Source organism: Schistocerca americana, chromosome 7, assembly GCF_021461395.2.
Source record: "Schistocerca americana isolate TAMUIC-IGC-003095 chromosome 7, iqSchAmer2.1, whole genome shotgun sequence".
NCBI classification, from domain to species: domain Eukaryota; kingdom Metazoa; phylum Arthropoda; class Insecta; order Orthoptera; family Acrididae; genus Schistocerca; species Schistocerca americana.
This window is the reverse complement of record NC_060125.1, coordinates 2,609,865-2,635,795: the sequence shown is the minus strand read 5'-3', so window position 1 is coordinate 2,635,795 and position 25,931 is coordinate 2,609,865. Positions and strand designations below refer to the sequence as shown.

The window sequence follows — 25,931 nt, the reverse complement described above, 5'->3', positions numbered from 1 at the left end:
CAGCAGCAGACACAATAAAAGTAGCAATCAGCAGTGCTTAGTTTGTTGAATGGGTAAAAAATATGCCATTGTCCCAGTTCCACATATCCCCAAAATTTGATTCTGCCAAATTCTGTACTCTCTGAAATCGAATGTTTAATCCAAAGATGAAAGTGAACAAGTTTGATGCAGTATTGCTAATATTGTTTATTACTCATCTTGCTGAATGAAGTGCATACCGTATCCTTTCTGAAAGGTTTGCAGAAGTAATGCACATACCAGTTTTCTAAAAACTTACATTGAGATTGTGCTCTCCTTCCTCTTGTACAAATTAGTAGAGCCCTTTGGATTACTCCACAATATGCCTCTTGGCAAGGTGGTAATGACAGTATTATGAAAAGGATAGATTGGCACTCACTGTATAGTGTAAATGTGTTGCTGGCAGGGGGGTGGGGTGGGGTGGGGGGGGGGGGGGAAAGGAACACCACCTATTATTAAACACGTAAGCTTTTGGTGCAAACCCCCCCCCCCCCCCCTTCCCTCACACACACACACACACACACACACACACACACACACACGCACACGCACACACATGCGCGCAAATGCAGATCACACATACATGACCACTGTCTCCGGCTGCTAGGGCCAGACTGGGAGCAACTGTGCATCATGGGAGAAACAACGGTTGGGTGTGTGTGTGTGTGTGTGTGTGTGTGTGTGTGTGTGTGTGTGTGTGTGTGTGTGTGTTTTTTGTCCACTTTGGAAGAAGTCTTTCTCATGGAAAACTTACGTGTTTAGTAGTCTTTTTGTTGTGCTTGTCTGTGACCTAACATCTCCTGTATACAGTGAATAGCAATGTATCTTTTTTATAATATGGTCATTACTCCAGCCTAGATTTCTATTGTTTGTTTCCTTTTAAGACCTTATAAAGACAGTTACTGACAATTTCTTTTTTCTTATTGGAGAAAAGTAAAACCATATGGGGGCCAGACGTAGATTGTAAATGAATATGGAATAGAGTATTTTTATTCTCCCTGTATGCAGTGTCAATAATGTCACCTCACACACTTCATTTCTGGCAGCACCTCCTTCTCAACACATGACTGTCCCCCACCACCTCACCATAGTCTTCAAGTTATATCCTATAGCACTTCTGGGTGGACAAATAGATGAAGGATGTAGTTTAAAACAGTATAACTAAACTTAAAAGTCAAACTGCCCTTTTATAGAGACTGCCATCATTATTTAAACATACTAAACAACATCAAAACAGTCGAAAGAAATTTTTTTTCAAAAGAGCGGAAAATTGTAGTGAAATTCATGAGAGGATTGTTTTAAATTGTTATATCTTAAATCAATAAGTATGTCAGCATTTCCCAGGATTTTCTGGCTTAATTAAGACTAGGTCATGCCACCACAGTGGTCAGACAGTGGACTTGACTTCCAGAGGACAACGGACCCGAATCCCATCGGGCCATCAAAATTTGGGTTTTCCTTGATTTCCCTAAATGATTTAAGACAAATGCTGGGATGGTTCCTTTGAAAAAGATGACATTCGGCTGAGGAAGTTAATTTCTGTGGCATGTCTGATGACACAGTGCTGGTGGAAGCACGAGTATTTCAGAGCACACCATTCATTGCACATTGTTAAACATAGGGCTCTGCTGCAGAAAACCCCTGTATGTTCCCATGTTGACAACACAGTTGAATTACAATTTCTGTGGCTCAGGAGCATTGAGATTGGGCAGTGAATCAATAGAAATGTGTCATCTGGTTGAATCATTCGAGTTTCGCATTACACCTACTTGACGGTTTTGTGCACATACACTGTCAACAGAGTGAATTGGTGCTTGAAAGGTGCACTTTGCTACAGACTTAGGCCAGTGGGAGCAATATTATGCTATGGAGGACATTCACCTGGTCTTCTATGGGTCCTGTGGTAGTAACTGAAGGCTCCATAACAGCTTTGTTCTGTGTGAACATTATTGTGCACTGTCCGCACCCTGTCCCTAATGAAGGTGACATGTTTCAACAATATGACTTTCAGTGTCACGAGGCCAGAATCAAATTCACCCCTTCTGAATCTGATGGAATACATCTGCGATGCTATCAGATACCAGTTCTGCACCCAGAAACCACTGATCTCCAATTTATGGGAATTACATGACCTGTGCTTAGACATGCGGTGCTGCATAATGCTGGGAACATACCTCACATAATGCTGGGAACATACCTGAAATTTGTTGAACTTGTCCCACACAAAATCACTGCTGTATTGTGTTCCAACAGTGGACAAACACATTATCAAACAGGAGGTCATAGTGTTTTGTCTCATCAGTTTATATATTCAATGCTTGAATGAAAGGTGTGCTCTTTTCCTTTTTTCTGCCATTGCGTGTATGTGTAAAGCGGGATGTTCTACCATTTGGGCTTGTTTATATGATGGCTGTCAGTATTACCACCTGCACAGATACTAAATGCTCCTTTTCTGAAGACCTTTTATCTTGAGAACACTTTCAACTTTGTTTCACAAATGGCAGCACAGTTTCATGTAATTGTTAAAATAACACTTTCAGCAAAAGATGTGTGCGTTGGAGTGGGGAAAAAGATTGGAGATGTATGTAGTTTAATTTTCATAAATTGTTAAGAAGGTTAACAGCTTGGCATGCTAAGATAAATTCAGACATTCTCTAAAAAGAGAGAAAAAGATTAATTTAACAGAATCAGTGAGGTATACAAATATAACAACAGACTTGTAGAACCATTATTTTGTAGGTTAGATTAGATTAGATTCAGCTTTTGTTCCAAGACCCAAAACATGAGACGATTCTCATGGGTGAGTAACATGCCAGAAAGTATAACATAAAAAATATAAAACATTTGAATACCCTGATCATTTGTCAGGAGATTGTCAAACTAGGTGAATACAATACAAACTGGAACAGCTAATATTTTCAGAATTGATACGCTGTCAGACTGAAACATTGTTATGCACTATTAATAAATTTATCAAACAAAAAGTACATAATCTTGACTGTTATGACAAAGTGCTCTCAGAACTGAAATCTAACAGACATTCTTATTTAAGCTGGCCTAACAGCCACTGTTAAGATATTCATCTATTGAGTAGGATGAGTTACCTATCAAAAAGTCTTTCAAACTCTGTTTAAACCATGCTTTATCTGATACCAAGTTTTTAATGGTGTCTTTCTTCCACAGATAAATTGTGTTGTAATGCGAGGTTTTAATGAAGATGAAGTGTGCAGTTTTGTGGAGTTAACAAAAGAGAAAAATGTTGATGTAAGATTTATCGAGTACATGCCTTTCAGCGGCAACAAATGGAATGATGGGAAGATGGTCTCATTTAGTGAAATGGTCCAAATAATTAGAAAGCAGTGGCCTAATTTTGATCCTCTGCCCAATGGGCCCAATGATACCTCAAAGGTACGTCCAGTATTACATATGAACATACATTGAAAATAATTTAATGTTTATGACTTACTACCAATCACAATAATACTTCACATCTGCTGGTGGTATGAGAGATGGACTGGTTTAGTTACATATTTCTCATCCCATTCAGTAAGTCTGTCCTGGCCTGGGTTTCTCTGCAGCTTTTCTACAACTCTCCCCATTTCCTAAACCTTGACAATCCTTTTCTTTCTTCCCTTTTCCGTCCCCTTATTGTTTCTGCCAGAAGAAGAAGCCACTGGCTCCGAAAGCTTGCACATTTCCATAACTTTAAGGGGAGTTAGAAGGGGAAAACATTCTTTTTCACTTTTTCGGGTTTTTACCTGATTATAAAATTTGCAATTTTCCAAATAAAATGATATGTATATTACTTATAAACTTGCGTGGGAAGTATTATATTTTATTTTCTAAAATATAATCTACACTAGTTGAAAATGTTAAAATTTTTACACGCATTACTTCAAGACCTAATAAAATCGGTAATTTTTTATATACAGGGTAGTCCATTGATCGTGACCGGGCCATATATCTCACGAAATAAGTGTCAAACGAAAAAACTACAAAGAACGAAATTTGTCTAGCTCGAAGGGGGAAACCAGCTGGCGCAATGGTTGGCCTGCTATAAGGCGCTGCCATAGCTCAAACTGATATCAACTGTGTTTTTTTAAATAGGAACCCCATTTTTTATTGCATATTCATGTAATACGTAAAGAAATGTGAATGTTTTAGTTGGACCACTTTTTTCGCTTTGTGATAGATGGCGCTGTAATAGTCACAAACATATGTCTCATAATTTTAGACGAACAGTTGGTAACAGGAAGGTTTTTTAAATTAAAATACAGAACATAGGTACATTTGAACATTTTATTTTGGTTGTTCCATATGTGATACATGTACCTTTGTGAACTTATCATTTCTGAGAACGCATGCTGTTACGGCGTGATTACCTGTGAATACGACATTAATGCAATAAATGCTCAAAATGATGTCTGTCAACCTCAATGCCTTTGGCAATACGTGTAACGACATTCCTCTCAACAGTGAGTAGTTCGCCTTCCGTAATGTTCGCACATGCATTGACAATGCACTGACGCATGTTGTCAGGCATTGTCGGTGGATCACGATAGCAAATATCCTTCAACTTTCCCCACAGAAAGAAATCCGGGGACGTCGGATCCGGTGAACGTGCGGGCCATGGTATGGTGCTTTGACAACCAATCCACCTGTCATGAAATATGCTATTCAATACTGCTTCAACCGCACGCAAACTATTTGCCGGACATCCATCATGTTGGAAGTACATCGCCATTCTGTCATGCAGTGAAACATGTAGTAGTAACATTGGTTGAACATTATGCAGGAAATCAGCATACATTGCACCATTTAGATTGCCATCGATAAAATGGGGGCCAATTATCCTTCCTCCCTTAATGCCACACCATACATTAACCTGCCTAGGTCGCTGCTGTTCCACTTGTTGCTGCCATCATAGATTTTCCGTTGCCCAATAGTGCATATTATGGCGGTTTAGGTTACCGCTGTTGGTGAATGATGCCTCATCGCTAAATAGAATGCATGCAAAAAATCTTTCATCGTCCTGTAATTTCTCTTGTGCCCAGTGGCAGAACTGTACATGACGTTTAAAGTCATCGCCATGCAATTCCTGGTGCATAGAAATATGGTACGGGTGCAATCGATGTTGATGTAGCATTCTAAACACCGACGTTTTTGAGATTCCCAATTCTCACGCTTTTTGTCTGCTACTGATGTGTGGATTAGCTGCCCCAGCAGCTAAAACACCTACTAGGGCATCATCATTTGTTGCAGGTCGTGGTTGATGTTTCACATGTGGCTGGACACTTCCTGTTTCCTTAAATAATGTAACTATCCGGCGAATGGTCTGGACACTTCAATGATATCGTCCAGGATACCAAGCAGCATACATAGCACACGCCCCTTGGGCATTTTGATCACAATAGCCATACATCAACACGATATCGACCTTTTCCGCAATTGGTAAACGGTCCATTTTAACACAGGTAATGTATCACGAAGCAAATACCGTCCGCACTGGCGGAATGTTATGTGATACCACATACTTATATGTTTGTGACTATTACAGCAGCTGGCTGGAGTGGCAGAGCAGTGCTAGGCGCTACAGTCTGGAAACGCGCGACCGCTACGGTCGCAGGTTCGATCCTGCCTCGGGCATGGATGTGTGTGATGTCCTTAGGTTAGTTAGATTTAAGTAGTTCTAAGTTCTAAGGGACTGATGACCTCAGAAGTTAAGTCCCATAGTGCTCAGAGCCATTTGAACCATTTTTGACTATTACAGCCCCATCTATCACAAAGCGAAAAAAGTGGTCCAGCTAAAACATTCATATTTCTTTACGTACTACATGAATATGTAATAAAAAATGGGGGTTCCTATTTTAAAAAAATGCAGTTGATATGAGTTTGACCCATGGCAGTGCCATCTACCAGGCCAACCATAGCGCCATCTGGTTTCTCCCTTCAAGCTAGACGAATTTCGTTCTTTGTAGTTTTTTCATTTGATGCTTATTATGTGAGATATTTGGCCCGGTCACTATCAATGGACCACCCTGTAGAAAGCTGTGGATTGCTGTGTTATAAAGGTTAAATTATGTGTTTGTATTGGTAGCACTGTCAAAAATAGTATCGTATCTTTTCATAGTATAAACATGCTTTGTATATCGAAGTGCTAACATTTTTCTGAGGAATAGTGACGAATAGACTGGTAAATCTCTCAAAAAGTATGACTCCAAAATGAAGTGTTTTTAAGAAATGTGGGTTTCATGGTAATAAATTTTTGAATAAAGAGAAACATTGTGTTCAGCATGTGGTGTGTGAAGTTACAGACAATGAAATACTCGCAAACTCATGAGTATCTAGAGAAACACCCATTAGTGCTTCGAAGATTAAAATAAAACATAGTGATAACACAGTTATCTCAAAACAAAACTCATGTAAATGGTAGGTTAGGTTATATTCTGATACATCTACACATCGTAACAGGGGTGTTATGTGAATGTGTGTGCTGTATGTATGTGGTGGGCCAGTTAGTTTACATGAAGACATTGAGGTATCAAATGGACTAGCCAGGAAACTTATCATTAGTTCTGCCAGTTGTAAATATACTCATTCATTTTGGAGTTCTGATAAGTGTAAAGATAATTATTTTGAAATAAATGTTAGGTGGTTTTATGGATTGAGAGCTATTGGCAAAGGACACACTGCAGCAGAAACAATGTGTGTCGTGATGTATATGCCACGCCCACTTTGTAAAATGGACAAGTATGCAGGATTTATTGGAGCTGCTGTGAAATCCACTGCATGTGAGTCAATTAAGGGTGCTGCAAATGAAGCTGCTGAAATAAACGATGGTATGATTGACATATCAGTAGCTTTTGGGGCACTTGGTAGAAGCGCAGCTGAAGTTCTAAGAATTCTGTTGCTACAGTGACCAGTGTGGATACTGGAAAGCTAATAGATTTCCAGATTTTAACCAAACATTCTTATAAGTATAAATCAGGGAATGAAGAAGGGCATATCTGTGACAGAAATTATGAAGGACAACTAGTCGTACGGAGGCCTGTGCAGCTGTTGAAATTTATAATCGATCTGTAAACTAAAGGGGAGTGTGTTACACTAAGTTCTTTGGTTGTGCAGACTCAAATGCATATAACAGTGTAGTAGCCACTCAGCCTTATGGTGAGAAGCTTATCACAGAACTGGAATGTGTTGGTCATGCCCTCCTGGATCTGGTTCATGGTGCAATTACCGCAATGCCCAGTACTCAAACAGGTCATACAGCCATAAACATTATATCCCAGCAGCAGTTGTGGATATCATAAAACCTGTTTACAGAGACCTGGCAATCCTGAATTATTGAAGAAGTGTCTGCATTGTCAGTCTCAAAATCCCAATGAGTCGTTCAATAATCTTATAGCGTCAGTGTCGTCGTAACTGCCGTCTGCGTCACGTCTGCTGTGCAGCGAGCTATGCTGATTTAAGTATTAACTCTATTTTTCTTACTTGTAACTTCTTCTTCCGTGTGTTTTTGCTTTTAGGAAGCTTTAATTGTCGAGTGCTACTAATAGTGTTCCATAGATTTTGTGTTTGTTTTGAATACAGTCAGAGAAAGTCCGTTTAGTCAGCCATAGTGCCAGTAGTGCTAGTGTTTGTTTTCAATACAGTCCAGAGACAGGTAGTGCTATTTTCATTGTTTTCTACAGGAAGTGTCTAGTAACCACAGTTTAGTCAACTATCAGCCGCCTTTAGTGAATTAGCAGTCTAGTTATAAGTTGATTAACTCTCTACAGTAAATTGATTTCTTAAGATGGATAGGATGTGAGACTGCTGTGTACGGACACAGGAGGAGCTGGCCACTGTTCGCAAACAGCTGAACGTGTTGATGGCCGCGGTTAGCCGTCTTCAGGCAGTGGTGAGTCTGGTGCGTTGCATGGTACACCCCAGGTGTTACATGCTTCACCCACTGACCCTGCTGTCGACACATCTTTGCGGATACCGGGCGCGGTTGTGCCACCCTCTTCCCAAGGGGAGTGGCGGGTTCAGCGGCGTTCGCGGCGCACGAGGTGGAGGGTCAGTGTGGAGGCTGGCCGTGTGGCATCGCCCGTTCTGCCTGTGAGTGGACATGTGGCCACTCCTTCAGCAAGGTCCGAGCAGGCACATGGGGGGAGGGGTTTATTAGTTATTGGGAGCTCCAACGTTAGGTGGGTGATGGAGCCGCTTAGGGAAATAGCGGAAAGGTCGGGGAAGAAGGTCAGTGTTCACTCTCTCTGCTTGCCGGGGGTCTCATCCGAGATGTGGAGGAGACCGCGCCGGCAGTGATAGAGAGCACTGGGTGCACCCGACTGCAAATTGTTGCTCATGTCGGCACCAATGACTCCTGCCGTCTGGGTTCAGAGGTCATCCTCAGTTCGTTCAGGCGGTTAGCGGAGTTGGTGAAGGCGGAAAGCCTCGCGGGGTGGAATCTGAGCTAGCTATTTGTAGTATCGTTCCCAGAACCGATAGTGATCCTCTGGTTGGGAGCCGAGTGGAAGGCTTAAACCAGGGACTCAGACGATTCTGCGGAGATCTGGGGTGCAAATTTCTCGACCTCCGCTATCGGGTGGAGAAATGTAGGGTCCCCCTGAATAGGTCACGCAGGCACTACATGCAGGAAGTGGCTACAAGGGTAGCGGAGTATATGTGGAGTGCACATGTGGGTTTTTTAGGTTAGAGAATTCCCTCCCTAGGCCCGACAAGACACCTCCTGAGATGCGGCAAGGTAGGAGTAGACAAAATGCAACAGGGAATAACAATATTAATGTGCTAATAGTAAACTGCAGGAGCGTCTATAGAAAGGTCCCAGAACTGCTCTCATTAATAAGCGGTCACAATGCCCACATAGTACTAGGGACAGAAAGTTGGCTGAAACCAGATGTAAACAGTAATGAAATTCTAAACTCAGATTGGAGTGTATACCGCAGAGACAGGCTGGACAGTGAAGGGGGAGGCATGTTTAAAGCAATAAGAAGTGCAATAGTATCGAAGGAAATTGACGGAGATCCGAAATGTGAAATAATTTGGGTGAAGGTCACGGTTAAAGCAGGCTCAGACATGGTAATGGGATGTCTCTATAGGCCCCCTGGCTCAGCAGCTGTTGTGGCTGAGCACCTGAAGGATAATTTGGAAAATATTTCGAGTAGATTTGCCCACCATGTTATAGTTCTGGGTGGAGATTTTAATTTGCCGGATATAGACTGGGAGACTCAAACTTTCATAACGGGTGGCGGGGACAAAGAATCCAGTGAAATTTTTTAAGAGCTTTATCTGAAAACTACCTTGAGCAGTTAAACAGAGAACCGACTCGTGGCGATAACATATTAGACCTTCTAGTGACAAACAGACCTGAACTATTTGAAACAGTTAACGCAGAACAGGGAATCAGTGATCATAAAGCGGTTACTGCATCGATGATTTCAGCCGTAAATAGAAATATTAAAAAAGGTACGAAGATTTTTCTGGTTAGCAAAAGTGACAAAAATCAGATTTCAGAGTACCTGACGGCTCAACACAAAAGATTTGTTTTAAGTACAGATAGTGTTGAGGATCAGTGGACAAAGTTCAAAACCATCGTACAATATGCGTCAGATGAGTATGTGCCAAGCAAGATCGTAAGAGATGGAAAAGAGCCAGCGTGGTACAACAACCGAGTTAGAAAACTGCTGCGGAAGCAAAGGGAACTTCACAGCAAACATAAACATAGCCAACACCTTGCAGACAAACAAAAATTACGCAAAGCGAAATGTAATGTGAGGAGGGCCATGCGAGAGGCGTTAAATGAATTCGAAAGTAAAGTTCTATGTACTGACTTGGCAGAAAATCCTAAGAAATTTTGCTTCTATGTCAAAGCGGTAGGTGAATCAGAACAAAATGTCCAGACACTCTGTGACCAAAAAGGTACTGAAATTGAGGATGATGGACTAAAGGCCGAAATACTAAATGTCTTTTTCCAAAGCTGTTTCACAGAGGAAGACTGCACTGTAGTTCCTTCTCTAGATTGTCGCACAGATGACAAAATGGTAGATATTGAAATAGATGACAGAGGGATAGAGAAACAATTAAAATCACTCAAAAGAGGAAAGGCCGCTGGACCTGATGGGATACCAGTTCAATATTACACAGAGTATGTGAAGGAACTTGCCCCCATTATTGCAGCAGTGTACCTTAGGTCTCTACAAGATCGTAGCGTTCCAAAGAATTGGAAAAGGGCACAGGTCATCCCCGTTTTCAAGAAGGGACGTCGAACATATGTGCAGAACTATAGACCTATATCTCTAACGTCGATCTGTTGTAGAATTTTAGAACATGTATTATGTTCGAGTATTATGACTTTTCTGTAAACTAGAAATCTACTCTGTAGGAATCAGCATGGGTTTCGAAAAAGACGATCGTGTGAAACCCAGCTCGCGCTATTCGTCCACGAGACTCAGAGGGCCTTAGACACGGGTTCCCAGGTAGATGCTGTGTTTCTTGACTTCCGCAAGGCGTTCGATACAGTTCCCCACAATCGTTTAATGAACAATTTAAGAGCATATGGACTGTCAGACCAATTATGTGATTGGATTGAAGAGTTGCTAGATAACAGAATGCAGCATGTCATTCTCAATGGAGAGAAGTCTTCTGAAGTAAGAGTAATTTCAGGTGTACTGCAGGGGAGTGTCGTAGGACTGTTGCTATTCACAATAGACATAAATGACATTGTGAATGAAATTGGAAGTTCACTGAGGCTTTTTGCGGATGATACTGTGGTATATCAAGAGGTTGCAACAATGGTAAATTGTACTGAAATGCAGGATGATCTGCAGCGAATTGATGCATGGTGCAGGGAATGGCAATTGAATCTCAATGTAGACAAGAGTAATGTGCTGCGAATACATAGAAAGAAAGATCCCATATCATTTAGCTACAATATAACAGGTCAGCAATTGGAAGCAGTTAATTCCATAAATTATCTGGGAGTACGCATTAGGAGTGATTTAAAATGGAATGATCATATAAAGTTGATCGTCGGTAAATCAGATGCCAGACTGAGATTCATTGGAAGAATCCTAAGGAAATGCAATCCGAAAACAAAGGAATTAGGTTACAGTACACTTGTTCGCCCACTGTTTGAATACTGCTCAGCAGTGTGGGATCCGTACCAGAGAGGGTTGATAGAAGAGATAGAGAAGATCCAACAGAGAGCAGCATGCTTCGTTATAGGATCATTTAGTAATCATGAAAGCATTACGGAGATGTTAGATAAACTCCAGTGGAAGACTCTGTGGGAGAGACGCTCAGTAGCTCTGTACGGGCTTTTGTTGAAGTTTCGAGAACATACCTTCACCGAGGAGTCAAGCAGTATATTGCTCCCTCCTACGTATATCTCGCGAAGAGACGATGAGGATAAAATGAGAGAGATTAGAGCCCACACATAGGCATACCAACAATCCTTCTTTCCACGAACAATACAAGACTGGAATAGAAGGGAGAACTAATAGAGGTACTCAAGGTAGCCTACACCGTCAGGTGGCTTGAGGAGTATGGATGTAGATGTAGATGTAGACCAAAAAATGTTTTTCTTGTAATGAAGACACTAAAGTGGGGGTGAGTCATGCTGTTATTGCTTTTAATGATGGCAACATTGGTAGCGTGAAAGTGCTACAACATACGGGAATTAATTCTGGAGCAAACTGCATCAGAGAATTTGAATGGATGGACAAGGTTTGCAATGGTAAAGCACTGTATGCAGCACAGTTGGCCACTACGGAGTCCAGAAAGAAGAAAACAAGAAAAAACTTAAAAAAGGTCAAGAGGATGATATACAGTATGGTGCAGGGTGCTTCTGAGTGACTAAAAATAAAATGTTAAGCATATATTGGGTTACAGTCTATTAAAACTTTAAAAACTCTTCTTGAAAATTTAGATTTTCTCTTGCATTTTTCCCTAAATCTCAGAAACTACTTCGAGTAGCGAATTAAAATTTTCAGGGAGTAATAACATACGTATTCTGAGTCTTCTGAACTAAAAGAAGAACATAATATTATGCATAAATAAAATTATTTAGAATAACATACAAAAAAGTACACAAAATTTTAGCTGTGTAATTAAAAAATTGCATTTCCAAAAGCAGTGGCTGAAATGCAATTATTGTAAGACTCAGAACATATAGTCTAATGTCCTGTAAAAGTTTCTTGTCAATGGCTACAGTTGTTCCTGAAATACGGGGAAGTTAAGTCACCAAATTTAACATTGTCAGGATAGGCCGTTCAAACTCCCCTTAATGCACATTTTCTCCTTCCTCCACTTGGTGAGCAACACATTTATAGTATTTACACAACAGCAGTAGCTATTTTCTTACAATTTCTTTTTGCAGGCATACCATGTCCCGGGCTTCAAGGGACGTGTGGGATTTATTACCTCAATGAGTGAACACTTCTGTGGCACGTGCAACCGTTTACAGATAACAGCTGATGGCAATTTGGAGGTGTGACTCTTTGGGTATTCAGAGATATCTCTCAGGTGAGTGATGAAACATAGAATAATCATGTCCAAGTGAAAATTCATGCGAGGAAACCATAAAATTACTAGAAGACTGACAGACTGATCAGTATTTTACCTTCAGGAGGTGAAATTCCAAAACTTCTTATAGACACATTCGTTCCTCTTGTACTCACATTAGTTGTGGAGTCCGAGTGACCTTTCAGACCTTCAGAAACTTATCCCTCTTTCCTCTCTCATGAAGGAACTGATAGTTCCAAATGCTGAGTATAGAATAATACTTTCAAACTGTTTGCCATGCACATTAGGTATGTGGTTGGTATATGGAAGAGATAAACTGCAGTTAAATCCAGCAGGTATGAAATGAGTAATCTTTTCTCGAAGTTTTCAGCTTGCACCCTCCTCCCTCCCAGACATACAAACCAGATACCTCTAGCTAAATAATTTGTGAGTATATATAATTTGCCTCTGTCAACATCATGTTACACTAACCTATTTGTGAGATTAAATTAAAGGAAAGTAATCAGAACTGGAAATTATGTAAAGACATTTTTGGCTATGTCCCTGTGTTGTATTAAAGTTAACATAGTATTTCTGTCCATGTGATGGTAACTATGATTCGCCAGCCACCGTTGCCGAGCGGTTCTAGGTGCTTCAGTCCAGAACTGCGCGACTGCTACGGTCGCAGGTTTGAATCCTGCCTTGGCTCAGATGTTAAGTCCCATAGTGCCCAGAGCCATTTGAACTGTGATTCATGATTATCAGAGTCTATATGTTCCAAATAAAAATTGGAACTTCATGTGTATAAATGTACAAATTATTAGACAATGGGACCAACAACTGACACTTTTAAATTGATGACTAGACTAAGACTTGGCGATAAGTTTGTTTCAGGACATGGTAAGGGGGGTGAGGGGTGGGAAGAATCAGCTCTCTCTTTGTGAGCATACCAGAAATCCTTTATCAACCGAAGGTAAAATAAGATATAAAAATACAGGGTCAAACAATTAATTTAAGTATCTTAAAAACCAAATGACTAATAAAATTGGAAGCTAAGAAAAGTAAGTTCATAGTAAGTAGGGTGAAACACAGGGGGCTGCAACATATTGCCATTGTTGTTTGACTTGTCTATCAAAGAAAAAAGAAATGGATCAAAACAAAATAAAAGTGAGAATGGAAATGTATCAGAAGCAAATAGGAATAAGCAAGGAACATATTCTTTAATTAAAAAAAAAAAAAAAGACATGTGAGGCAGATGTTCCTACAATTTTATGTTCAAAGCACAGCAGCCTGTGAAAGCAAAATATTTATGACATTGAAAAAAGAAAATCAGTGAGTGAAAAGTGTGTGTAGGTGAACTGTGGTGAAAGACTGGATATTGGAACTTCTGTTATGCTGCCCGGTATTAGTTGACTTGGTAGTAAAGGAGCAAGTTTGCAAGGGCAGATAACTGTTTGGCTACGTAAAATAGAGTGGGAGTATGGAAAAGCTAGTCCAAGATAGGATGAAAAAGATAACAGCAACTTAAAAAATGAACCCCATGAACCCCATTCCCATCTAGTGAATGCAGTGGTTGACAATATCTTGTGACATTCACCTATAAGGCTCAAACAATAATTGCTAAATAAAAATACAAAATGTTGACAAGACTGTATCTAAGCTGTCACTCTCTTTTGAAACAAGGGTGTTTAAACCAACAAACACGCAGGAAAGCATGGACAACTCACACACTAGAGAAGGATGGGCAGTATCATTGAAGGAGTGAGCATGAACCGTGTGGAATATGTGTGGTAAAAAAAAAAAAAAAAAAAAAAAAAAAAAAAAAAAAAAAAAAAAAAGGTAATGATAGTAAAATTCCAATCCCGGGAGCGGAAAGACTTACCTTAGGGGGAAAAAGGACAGGTATACACTCGCACACACGCACATATCCATCCACACATGCAGACACAAGCAGATATATATATATGTCTGCTTGTGTCTTTATGTGTGGATGGATATGTGCGTGTGTGCGAGTGTATACCTGTCCTTTTTTCCCCTTAAGGTAAGTCTTTCCACTCCCGGGATTGGAATGACTCCTTACCCTCTCCCTTAAAACCCACTTCCTTTCGTCTTCCCCTCTCCTTCCCTCTTTCCTGATGAGGCAACAGTTTGTTGCGAAAGCTTGAATTTTGTGTGTATGTTTGTGTTTGTTTGTGTGTCTATCGACCTGCCAGCGCTTTCGTTCGGTAAGTCACCTCATCTTTATTTTTATATATAGAAGTTTATTATTTTATTTACCGGTCTTGCAGTTTCCTTGATTTCTTGCAAAGTACAGTACAATGAAAACCTACCATATTGCATAACAAGTAGATGAGTATAAACTTCAGAATAGCATCTTCGCCATTAAATGACCTATGTTTTCTTTACTAACAAGAGAAGGGACAGAAGCAATAAACACAAAATCAGAACTGCTTTTGCTTGATTACAGCAGGGACAATAATTTTTAACATCTACATTTACAACAGATCATATTTACAAAATGTTTTCGAAATTTGCTCTGTTTGCTCAAATGAATGTATTGCACTGCTCAATAATTCATTTACACTCAACCCCGACTGCTGCACATGCTGTGGGGTGTGTCATCTGGTTATGTCATATGTTCAGTGTTTCTCACCAATTTTTGGGGTATTTTGAAATGTACAAAAAGGAAAATGCAGAAAGTTATCACATTTTGCTGCACATTACCTGCGTCACAGAAAAATAATGTATACAAATCTTCTCAGATTTGCCACTGAATAACTTTGTCCAAGCCTCACAATATTTCACCAACACAACTGTTCGTCATCTTCAGGTAGTGGTGGGTCCTGTCATCACTGCTGCAAGATGTGGCTGGTGATATTCGCACAGCAGAATTGAAATTTGTCAGGCTAGAAGCAGGAGTACGAATGTGTGGACAGGCACTCCCAGTTGGATGTAAATGCCATTCATAGTAGCCTTCTGCTTATGTGTTGTGGGCAATGACTGCACTTCTGGACACTCGTGTGGTTAAGAGCTGAATTAACTCTCTGCAAGGTACTGCATCAGGTCATACATCGGAGGATCTGGTTTCTACTGTTTTAATTTCATGGCAGTCAGTGCTGGATTCTGGGCAGTGCTTAGTCAAAATTCCATATTCCTGTTGGTAAGATTGCCCACCGTATGGATACATGCCTCATTCTTAAAAACACAGTCCTAGAGTGATGATGCTGAGGATAAAATTTCAGTCCTCTTGGGAAACGTGTGGTGCCCTGTATTCAGGCAGTGCTCTACTACCATTAATTTACTGGGTGGCATTTTTGTCAGCGCTGTTGAACACAGTGTTCTTGCACAATGTGAGGTGTCTGCCCTATATAAGGTTTCCCATAATGGCATCAGATCTTATATATGATCTGTGTTTTCTAAGGTCAAGATTGTCTTTAACTGAACACAAACAATTCCTTAGTTTTGCTGGTAGACGAAAAATACACTTGATTCTGTTTCTCTTAGCGATTCTTTTAATTTTGAAAACATGCCACTGAAATATGGCAAGAAAGCCATTTGCAGTGCTTGTCTAAGTATCTTCATTTACATCCCTACACTGAACTTGCTTTGCTCAGAACACATTGCAAATCTGTTTACAAGAATAAACATTCTGCTGGAACACTGTTCTTAGGTGTTACAGTTCACCAGGCAGACTGTCGGTATCTGAAATCACGTGTGCTCTATGTGCCAGGGAGTGTAAGACACTACCACATTGTGCAGGGTGACGGCAACTTTTGGACCTCAAATATAACTCTGCGTGTATCAGTTTGCAGTAGAGACTAAGCCCCAGTGCTATGTCAGCTTTTCTTCTAACCGTGACATCCAGGAATGGTAAGCTGCTATCTTTTTGTACTTCCACAGTGAACTGAATATTCAGATGGAGCGAGTGCAAATGCTGCAGGGACATAGGTAGTGTCTGTATTATGTGGGCCACACCACAAATGTCTCTTCAGCATTCTGCCAGAAGGAGGAATGTTGGATATTTACTAAGGGAAATAGAGGATCTCCCATGGGAACACTGTCCACTTGATTAAAGTAGTTGGTGTTACATAAGAAATTGGATGAGGTATGCACATGTTTAAACAGCATCACAATTTCTTTCTCAAACTTGCTGCTAATAACCTCTAATGAGGGCTGCAGGGGCACTTTTGTAAGTAATGATATAACATTTGAGCTAACTAAAAGATCTGAAAGTTCTAGTTTAAGCATCTTCAGGTATTCTATGAAATCCTCTGAATTCTAAATATGATGGTCATAGCCATCCACATGATAAATTTCAAAGCTGTCACGTGGAAATTGCCAGTTGCATCTTGCAGCAGTGATGGTGGAAATCACCACCACCTGAAGATGCCAAAATGTTGTGTCACTGAAATATTGAGGGAGGGACTTGCATAATGTTATCTGGTGGGAAACCCAAAGTGTTTTTGCAACAGATCTATTAGGCAAGCCTGAAAAGTCACATATACTCCAAGCAGTAAGTACCTGTTATAAAATGGTCACATTAGTGAGCTTGGCAATTAATTAAGAGTTTATCAATAAATTTGGCTTCATTTTGCAAGAAATTGTGCTGTGTTCCAGTACTCCCTCTTCAACAAAACTAATGTCAGTTTCTGCTCCACCTCTTCAGCCCGAGATCCTATGTATACTCTTGAGCATTTGTGTAAGATACCTGTTTATTTATAAAAATGAAAGTAACTTCTATCATGACTTTCCCATTCTTGTCCAGTGGGTTTGTTATCCTGCTGTTGCCTACTGCAGACTACAAGATTACTGTTGAAGATTTCTGCAAAGTTTTTCTTCCGTTTTAGTGTACCAACATTTCACTGTGTGGTAATTGCCTGGTACTGTTTAACGGGTGTTTTAACTGTTGTTTCAGAGATGCAATACGAAGCAAATGCAGTGAGGATGACTTGCTTGCCATGATTGGGGCAGCAGTGAGAAGAAAGAAGAAACAACATGGAGGTAAGATACATTACAGCAAATGTAACTCTGTAGATAGAAAGAAAATTTCTGCTTAACAAGTCATAGCAAACATAAGAGCAAAATAGAATGAAAAGCAACAGTGATAGAACCTGTGTTTTTTGTGTAAACTTGGATTTAATTTTTTATTTAGTATTCATTCTGATTAATGCCCATTGGTCAACAGTATATTTCAGCCCTAGAATTTGGTTCTGCAAGGTCCACCAGATAACCATATATGGCTGTTGTAACTCCTTTATTGGACTTCAGAAGTTTTCCAGCAACAAATCTTTTTTTTTTTTTTCTTTCTTTCTTTCTTTTTTTTTCTTTTTTTAAAAAAAAGCTAAAATGCAGAAAACATCATAAAGCAAACACTCACAGAAAAGCATCAGTGTCCTTGAAGCAATGGAAACTCCAGTAGGAATATCAACAATGTTGGAAAAGACAGATTACTACTTACTGATGAAGGCTGTGGCTGAAAGCTTTATGTAAGTGTCTTTTAATTCTTCCCATCTGCAGCCTAAGGTATCTTCTTTATGGTAAGTAACAGTCTGTCTTTTCCTTCATTATTCATTAGTGTTCTTTTTTTTTATTGCTGTTTAGCAAGCATCGTGTGGTATATAAGGGATGTGAATAGCGTCAGATGTTGAATCATCACTCTGGAGGATATGAAGGTGCTGCATATTGGTGTGAGACAGCATTATCTGATGAGAGTTTGAAAGAAACCTCATTGTGGATGTCCATTTGGTCCCCTGGTTAAACCTTGCAACATCTGTATTTTTGGAGTATTTGGATCTGACAGTGGCCTGATGTTGGAAAGTAAGGGCTTACTCATCATCAATGTTCCAGTTGACTACATCAGACCACTACAAGAGAGCATCACTGTGTAGTGTACTGAGTACATTGTAACCTGTTCACGTCTGTGACTGCCATCTGAGAACAAGTACAGTAAACTCTCGTGCAGCTACACTTTTGGCTAGCTAGATTGACACTTGACAAGTTTCAATTTGCGTGCACCTGGAGCCAAGCATTTGCTGGTGTTTTTTGGCAATCTACTGCTAATCAGTGCACTGGTGCGTGTCAAAAGTCCAAGTATCGTCAATTCGTGCGTGTGTTGGTTGAAGCTCTAGTGCGTTTCTTATTCGTATTGCATGGTTTCATGCCACTGCCATCTATTGGAACTCCTTGGAAGTACAGTACATACAGTATTGTTCTATGGAGCACAACGTAGGCCTGTCGAAACTGACAATTAGAGTGCGCCACCTAACACTTTCCACTTGTTGTCGGTACATCAAAGCTGAGTGTTTAACAGTGAACGTACAACACCCTGTTGTGTTGCCACGTGGGCTTGGGTAGAACAGAGGAAATGGCATAGATGTATCGAATGCTTTCATTTGATGGCTGCCACAGCCTGGTTTCAAAAATCAAAAGTTTGTCTAGTGCATCTCGAGTGTTGTCAAGTTGTGCATTTGTGTGTTTCTGATTTGAGGTTTTGTGCTCCCACTATGTGCCTTAAAGTGTCCAGAGATAAAAGGGGCCAAAAACCATAAAGGACTCAGTCGAGTGTCTGTAAAAAGAACACTGAACGTGACTACGGGCACGTAACATAAAATGAATGTGATCTTGTTGGAAAAAGATCATCACACTTTGCAGAGAATTGATGCTGGTGAGCCACCCACAAAAGTTGCTGCAGAGTAGGAGTACAATTACTGATCGGAAGACAAATCGATCAGGAATTGAAAAATTTTTGTTCCATCCAAGCATTGGGCAGCGCAGTGAAATCTTGAAAAACAATGAGAAAAGGTGCACATCCTCAGTTAGAAGAGGCATTATTTTTGTGGCACGAATAAATAAGAGCCAAAGGTGTGTCAGTTTCAGGTCCTCTAATTTGTCAAAATGAGCTAATGAGCTGATAGAAGGAAAGAAGCAAGAATTCCTCGGAAGTAATGGCTGGCAGGATCATTTCAAGAAGCAGCATGGCATCCATGAAATTGCCATCAGTGCCAAATCATTATCTGGGGATGAAGCTGCTATGCTGATTTTAAGAAGAAACTGCACACAATCATTGACAAAGGAGGTTATACTGACAATCAACTTTACAAATGTGATGAAACTGGGTTGAATTACAAAATGCTGCCAACGAAAACCCTTGCCTCTAAAGAAGAAGAAATGGCTTCCAGATACAAAAAAATCAAAGAAAGATTTACTGTCCTCGCTTGCAGTAATGCCACTGGCAATCATAAACTGTGTCTTACTTTAATTGGCAAATCCAAAACACCAAGAGCATTTAGACACCAACCAACCAGCTTTCCCACTGAGGTACACGAATCAGTCTTAAGGCATGTATGAACAGTGCCGTGCCATCTTCAGAGAGTGGTTCCAGGCAGAGTTTGTTTCAGCTGTAGTAAATTACATGGAAGGAAGAGGACTTCCTTGAAAAGCGCTACTTCTTGTGGACAATGCTCCTTCTCACCCAGGTGATCTGCAAGATGGGGACATCAAAGTTGTATTTCTTCCACAAAATGTCACATCTCTATGTCAACCGATGGACCAAGGTATTCTTGAGGTGATGGAAAAACATTACAGACACAAGATGCTGGAATACTTAATAGGTGTGATTGATGCTGCAGATGATTTTGTGGAAGCTCTTAAAAAAATTGATGTTTTAAGTGTCATTCATTGATTGCTGAAGCTTGGAATCTAATTCCTCCAGTTCCTCTTGTTAGGTCTTGGAAAAAACTCTTAGATCGTAAGGCAACCTAAGTGGTGGGAAGGAGGAGACAACACCGAAACTCAAGCTGACATAATTTTGGTGAATTTACTGGAGAAGCTGGTTGTAAAGACACACACTTCGAAGACATTGAAGAGTGGATGGAAAATGGCATTTTTTCATGTGACTGAGGATGAAATCGTCCAAATTGTAACCGATCATAAAGCGTTAGAAGACTATGTTTCTGATGATGAATCAAAGAAAAATATTCCTCACACATTCTGTTACGAAGTGATCCAAACTGCCCTGGAGTACATCAGCCAACAGGAGGAGACGATTTATCCTGAAATAGTTTGATTTCAACGTTGGAGATGTATTGTTGCAGCAATAGTTTCTCAAGCAAAAAGAAAAAAAGACATTCGTGACTTCGTTACCAAAAAATAAACTCTAATGAAGCATCCTAGAACTTCTATGTCCATAACTTAAAAAGTTTTTTTTTTTTTTTACTTTTCTTGAAAGTTCCTCTGGACAGACTTTTCGTTCCTTTGAGTAATCTCTAGATTTGTTTCATAATTTTGTTCAGTAGTTTATTTTTTATTCAAAAGAGTAGGTAATAAAATTAAAACTCCTGTTTTTTCCTGCTGCCAAATAAGGGAGATTTTTTCTGTAAGAATGCAAAATAAACGAGCTTTGTTATACAGCATTTAAAAACTTTGAGTTTTCAATCATAGTTTGGTGCCTTTTTAACATGTCAACACAATTTTTTCAGTAAAAAAGTGTAGGGTTATTTGCAACCATATCAGTAATGTTTTACATACCCTACGCACGTTTTACGATCGTATTTCGCAATATTGACGCAATTTGGAGTGTTCACATGTGAAAACAGGGGGACTTTGATTTATCTGGAATTTTCGTTATCGGAACTGACCACCGTCCTGATCATTTCGGATAAACAGGAGTTCACTGTAATAGTCTCCTTGCAACATGCTGTGTCATACAGCTAGGAGCAGCCAGACTATGGAATTGCCGTCCTGCGCATAGGCTGCCATTAACACCCAAGCAAATGACTGCATGTGAAGTGGTGCCATGATCAACAAGTATGGACTGCTAATGAATGGCGTCACATTATGTTCACTGATGAGTCCCAGTCCTGCACTGCTCCAAATGACTATCGTGGAGAAGTTTGACAGTGACCCGGGGAGATGGGGAGAGGTCCCATTCTTCCACATTTTGGGGGGGGTGGGTCACAAAGGAGTCCCATGGTGTGGGGAGCCATTGGGTATGACTTCAGGTCACGGCTTGTAATGGCCGAGGGAACTCTGATGGTACAGCAGTGTGTAATAGTATTGTGGTGCTATTTTTCAACAGGCCGGTGCTTGTCCACATGTAGTGTGTGTCTCTTTAAATTGTCTGTGTGATGTTGATATACTCCTGTGGCCAGCAAAATCCCCATATCTGTCCCCGATATAACATTATGGGACCAACATGGACGTCAACTCCATCCCACTGCCTGTATCCATGATTGCAATGTCCAGTTACAACAGTTGTGGATCACCTTTCTCAGGAGGGTATACAGCAGCTATACGACATCCTCCCGCACTGTCCAGTCCAGACAGGGTGCATTGCTGTATTGATAAGTGGGCTCAAACTGATAAGTTCTGTGTAAATTTGACTCTGTTTTGTTATCACTGAAATAACATCACATACCCTCTAAATTAGCTATGTTTCAATTTGTTTTCTCCCCACCTTCTGAGTGTCTCACTTTTTTTCAAGCAGTGTAATTTAAGACAGACATAAGAATATGAAAATGGGATGGCATATCACATTGCTATTCAACTATGCCCCTAAGAAAATTGTAAGACAATGGAGAAGAGCAGGTGCACTATTACACTGACTAGAACGTAAACTTAAAGATAGAATTATATTGTGTAACCTATACCGATGACATAATACTAATTGACAAAAACATCACTGATATGCTAAAGCAATTTGAAATATTAAGGGAGCAAGCTAGGAAAATTGGACTACTAATTTCACCTGGAGAAAAAATTCTTGGCTGATACCAAAATGGCACTGGGTGAACTTATATAGGCAATGACATAGTATTCGGTGTTAAATAGTTTAAATAATTTGGTGAAAAAGACCACTGAACATCATAATGAAAAGAAGGCCATAGAATCCAGACTTCAGAAAGTACAAACTGTCTCTCAGTTAACTAAAAGTATTTTTCCTGGAACTCTAAAATCTAACATTGTACAACAGTGATCAAATTAGAATTTCTTTATGCATGAGAGAGACTCTTTGTCCAACACAAGACATGAAAACAGCAAACTGAATTAGAAGAATGTAAAATTGTAGTAAAAATCTTAGGTCCAAGAATAAAGGATGGGATACATCACACAGAACCCAGTGTGAAATCTCCAGGCAAATTCCTAAAAGCTCTTGTTACAATGTGTCTCCAAGGAATCCAACTTGTGGGACATACAGAAAGAATGTATCCAAACAGGCAGCTCATTGGATTCCCACATACTTGAAAAATAAGATCCTACTGATGAAAACAAACAGGAAGAGACCTTAAGAAATTGGAATCACCACATTTACAGTATTCTGATGTAGTGATGAGTCACACAGAGTGCAGTTTCACAGTAGCTTGATCGATGCTTGTACTTGTGTATGTAGTATATGCAAGTGTGTACAGCGTCTATTCTGGTGTACTCACAATATGCTAATTTAGTGGCCGAGCAGTAAACCGGATCCCTACTCGGTTCCAGTGTGCTGTGCTAATTATTCTTCTTCACTTGACATTTATGCTTGGAGCTGCAAGAGAGGTCATTTTCCAGATAGTGCCACAAAAACAACAAATTCTCAGATATCAGTTTAACTTACACGCTTCAACATCATAGACAACATTTCACATTAATATGTTGCAGAGCAGTAGATTAGTGTTAAAATTGCCAGAGTAAACATTGTTCTCCATGTGACAGATTGTCAAAAGATGTCCAAAATCGATAAATTTTATATCTCTGCACAGAGAAGCAGCTGGTTGCTCATTGTCATCTGTGGTGCTAATCAATGGGTCGAGCTCGTTGCTGGCACAGCGCCACCTCAGAGTAAGTGGCCCCTCATCCCAGCAGGTGTCGATGTTTAAACACCCGTATAGCTCCCAAGACTTACTGCGTCTGTGGATAACTCCATCTCTGCACAGAACTTCCCACATTTCCCACACAGTGGGCCCTCGTGTCTCTTACACACAATAAATCTTCAAACTTATTTCATTGGCTAAGTTAAATTTCGAGTGTGATGTGCTATTTCGTAAAAAATAGCAAACGGTAGACATGGATGTTATTGTGACTCTTTCCTAAGGCAACATTTGTGTATTACACTTGGAGAAGTGCACTGCAACATAAAACAGTAGACCGTAAGTTCAAACAATGGAAACTCCAGGTTGGAATATCAGCAGTGTAGGAAAAGATAGAGTGCTAATTACCATAAAGATGGCACGTTAAAATGCAGACAGGCACAGTTAAGACACTTACACATAAGCTTTTGGCCACAACCTTCATCAGAAAAAGAAATAGAAATACACACCATTCATTCACACAAGCAAGCACACCTCACACACACATGACCGCCAACTCCGACAGCTCAGACCAGAATGCTAGTCTGTAAGTTTGCTACACAATAAAATAATTATTCTGAGCTACAAGAAAAATGGATTCAAAGAACTAAACAGCTTGAAGAAAAAAAAGGGAAGCTCCCTGAAGCAACGTAGTTTCACGAGTGTGCATACCATTGGTAAATTATGAGAGTCGCAACTCTCTGAAATGGATACAAAGGCCACCAGATTGCATTAGCTTTGTTTGTGTCTCGGATTGTTACCAAGAATGGTAGGAGCTATAAGAGATGTGAAGAGTGTAAGATGTTGAGTGATCCCTGTGAAGGACACAGATGCCCTGTACTTCTGTGAGTCAGCATTATCAGCACGCAACAAAATTTGAAGGGGCCTAATTGGGTGTCTCCATTTGCCAGGCTGATTGAATTATGCAATATGCAGATTTGTGAGTCATTCAGATGTGGTAGTGGCCCCATGTTGGACTGCTTGGGAACGTAAGGGTGGTGTGCTTGTCAGCAAGCTTCCGGTTTACCGTGTCTGACGAGCCCATGGGAGAATTGCTGTAATGTACGCCGAGCACATAGTAACCCTTTCACACCTGCACCTGTCATGTGACCAGCAGTGAGACATTCTGCAAGACCCGCGATGACAGTTGTCAGTGAGTATGACAACGACATAGGGAGAGGGCGTGTGGGGCAGCATCGGATATGACTTCAGGTCACTCTGACAGCACAGCAGTATGTCATGGACATCCTACATCCTCATTTGCTACCTCCATGTCCAACGGAGTTACAAGAGACAGACCAGTGAAAACATATCCAGTTGTTGACTCACAAAACGGTTTTGAGCTGTGACGCATGTAGTCTTAAGTGAATCATTCATACAAAAAGAAAAGAAGAAGAAGCTAAAGTCAGAATGTGAAAAAATTGGAGAATGGAATAGATATTTGAAGACTTCACACTTGAAACTCCCAGTTTTCCTATTGTGAAAGTGCCTTTGTGACCATATGCATTTCACTGACAATAAACTTTTTTTTTCCCCCTGGGTCTTGGCTCCATATTTTTTCATCCAGTTGAGTCAGAATACTTGCATTGTATTTGTGAGGTATTGTTTCAGTCTTGCAAGCTAATCTAAAATAGAAATCCCTTTTGCATCCTAGAAAACAATGACCACTCTTTCTCTCCGATTAAGTCACCTTGGCTATTTTTGTGCAACTGCTGTTTCATTTCATCCACGGGAACAGATTGGTGCATAGAATCAGTTGTGTGTCAGATTGTCCCAAATTGTTTTTCACATTAGGTTGTAGTCAGGCTTCAACAGACATGCCACTCACTTTCTGGTATGGCCACGGCATCAAATGTTTTGCACATCTTTTTAATTACTGATCTTGCAATATCACACTGTGTTCTTTCTCAGCATTTTCATATTTGATTGTAATTCTAGGAAGTTGTTCATGAGTCATCTTACAGAGACATATGCTACATATGAATTCAGCCACCCATTCCTTAACTGTTGACTATGAAGGAACTCCCCCCATGAACCATGGACCTTGCCATTGGTGGGGAGGCTTGCGTGCCTCAGCGAGACAGATGGCCGTACCGTAGGTGCAACCACAACGGAGGGGTATCTGTTGAGAGGCCAGACAAACATGTGGTTCCTGAAGAGGGGCAGCAGCCTTTTCAGTAGTTGCAGGGGCAACAGTCTGGATGATTGACTGATCTGGCCTTGTAACATTAACCAAAACGGCCTTGCTGTGCTGGTACTGCGAAAGGCTGAAAGCAAGGGGAAACTACAGCCGTAATTTTTCCCGAGTACATGCAGCTCTACAACTTGACTAGAAGAAGAGATCGGTTGGTAGGACATGTTTTGAGGCATCAAGGGATCACAAATTTAGCATTGGAGGGCAGCGTGGAGGGTAAAAATCGTAGAGGGAGACCAAGAGATGAATACACTAAGCAGATTCAGAAGGATGTAGGTTGCAGTAGGTACTGGGAGATGAAGAAGCTTGCACAGGATAGAGTAGCATGGAGAGCTGCATCAAACCAGTCTCAGGACTGAAGACCACAACAACAACAACATGAAGGAACT

The 25,931-nt window shown here is 40.4% G+C and overlaps 1 pseudogene; it reads left to right on the top strand.

Annotated features, from left to right (window-relative positions):
* Positions 1-25,931, top strand: part of LOC124622198 — a 64,474-nt pseudogene that overhangs the window by 24,861 nt on the left and 13,682 nt on the right.